Here is a 2,444-nt window from a genome sequence, read left to right as displayed (position 1 = left end):
AAAAAACGAGATTGATAGTTATCAGCTTGAGATGGCATAAACAACATAAAATGATTTTTGGTGGCATAAGAAAATACAGTGGAATGGAAAACAGTGATTATCATTTTGTTTGTTATGATAACCTCCAGTGATTACCTCTAGAGGATAACAAGGGGAGGCTGAAGGGGAGAATATTTAGGAGGCTTCATCATTTGATAATACTCTATTTAAACTTGGCTAATAGGTAAATAGGTGTTATTATACTATTCTTTGTGTGTGTTGTTTGGAATATTTCATAATCACATTTAAAAGAAAGATGGTTCCAAAAAATCATGTAGTAATCTGGATGCTATACTTAGCAGAGATTTAGACTGATGAGAACATTTAGAAGGTGACCCTGATATAAGGGTGAGACTGGTATAAGAAAAGTTGAATGAACTGGGGGAAGTTTAGCCAAATAGAGAAGACTTGGGGGTGAGAGGGTTTCCTGGCACAGCAAGGAACATGACAGATGATTAAAATATTTGACAGTACTATGCAAAACGGAATAGTTTTGATCTACATGACCACAAAGGATTAAACAACACAAAGCAAAACACAATTCGGATTTAGTCGAATCAGTATAATTAAGAGCTGTCCAGAACCGAGACGATGGCGGGTACGGCGGCGGCGGCCCGAGCGGTGCTGTTTTCTGCGGCGCGGCGGCGGCTCGGCGGTCGGAGGCGCTGCTGGGCGGTCATTATATTTTGGAGGAAACAGATTGAAAAGTACACAGGCTGCTATGCAAGTTGTTCTGAATGTTCCTGAAACGCGAGTAACCTGTTTGGAGAATGGACTCAGGGTGGCCTCTGAAGACTCTGGGCTCTCAACATGCACAGTTGGTCTCTGGATTGATGCTGGAAGCCAATATGAAAATGATTAGAATAATGGAACAGCTCACTTTCTGGAGCATATGGCTTTCAAGGGCACCAAAAAGAGATCCCAATTAGATCTGGAACTTGAAATTGAAAATATGGGTGCTCGTCTCAATGCCTGTACCTCCAGAGAGCAGACTGTATATTACACCAAAGCATTCTCTAAAGATTTGCCAAGAGCTGTAGAAACTGATATAATACAAAACAGCACATTGGGAGAAGCAGAGATTAAACGTGAATGTGGAGTAATCCTTAGAGAGATGTAGGAAGTTGAAACCAATTTACAAGAAGTTGTTGTTGATTATCTTCATGCCACAGCTTATCAAAATACAGCACTTGGACGGACAGTTTTGGGACCAACTGAAAATACCAAATCTATAAATCGTAAGGACTTAGTGGATTATATAACCACACATTATAAGGAGCCAAGAATAGTACTTGCTGCTGCTGGAGGAGTTTCCCATGATGAGCTGCTTGACTTACCAGAATTTCATTTTGGTCAATCTTTGTCCACACACAAAGGGGAAATACCAGCTCTGCCTCCGTGCAAATTCACAGGAAGTGAGATTCAAGTGAGGGATGACAAGATGCCTTTGGCACAACTTGCAGTAGCTGTTGAAGCTGTTGGTTGGGCACATCCAGATACAATCTGTCTCATGGTTGCAAACACACTGATTGGCAACTGGGATCGCTCTTTCGGAGGAGGAATGAATTTATCTAGCAAGCTGGCCCTGCTTACCTGTCATGGCAACCTCTGGCATAGCTTCCAGTCATTCAACACTTCCTACACAGATACAGGATTGTGGGGAATCTATATGGTTTGTGAACCAGCCACTGTTGCAGATATGCTACATGTTGTTCAAACAGAATGGATGCGACTGTGTACAAGTGTCACTGAAAGTGAAGTTGCATGAGCCAAAAATCTTCTGAAAACAAACATGTTGCTGCAACTTTATGGTTCCACTCCCATCTGTGAAGATATAGGTAGACAAATGTTATGCTATAATCGAAGAATTCCGATCCCTGAGCTTGAAGCAAGAATTGATGCTGTAAATGCTGAGATAATTTGAGAAGTGTGTACCAAATATATTTATGATAAGAGTCCAGCTGTTGCTGCTGTTGGTCCTATTGAGCAACTACCAGATTTTAACCAGATTTGCAATAACATGTGCTGGCTTCATGATTAAAAATGCTCCTAATAAAAATTTGGAACATTATAAAACTGAGACCCACAAGTCGTATAGAAAAAAAAAATGAACATCTATACTGGTAAATATGAATAAAATACTGAATGTCAGACTTTGAAAGGATAAGACCACCACAGTGAATGGTAGGTCTCTGAACTCTGAGAAATTATGTTGGGACACACTTTAAGTATAATTTTAAGAATGAAAATTTGTATAGTATTATCAGTTTTATTATAAAAATGCACACACAACAACAACAAAAAAAGAATTGTCCAGAGATGGAATGGTCCACAATTCCACACTGGCTGTGTAAAAGTTTGTCTTGGAGGAATGGTTTAACAGGATTGTAATCTTGTTAAATTCA

The 2,444-nt window shown here is 39.7% G+C and overlaps 1 pseudogene; it reads left to right on the top strand.

The window, feature by feature from the left end:
• The first annotated feature begins 726 nt into the window (after positions 1–726).
• Positions 727–2,157, top strand: LOC145545100 (mitochondrial-processing peptidase subunit beta pseudogene; annotated as a pseudogene).
• Positions 2,158–2,444: the final 287 nt, after the last annotated feature.

Source organism: Giraffa tippelskirchi, chromosome 4 (assembly GCF_054371585.1).
Source record: "Giraffa tippelskirchi isolate mGirTip1 chromosome 4, T2T-mGirTip1v1.2.pri, whole genome shotgun sequence".
Classification (NCBI taxonomy): Eukaryota; Metazoa; Chordata; class Mammalia; order Artiodactyla; family Giraffidae; genus Giraffa; species Giraffa tippelskirchi.
The sequence above is the reverse complement of the archived record's forward strand: the minus strand, read 5'-3'. Positions and strand labels throughout refer to the sequence as shown.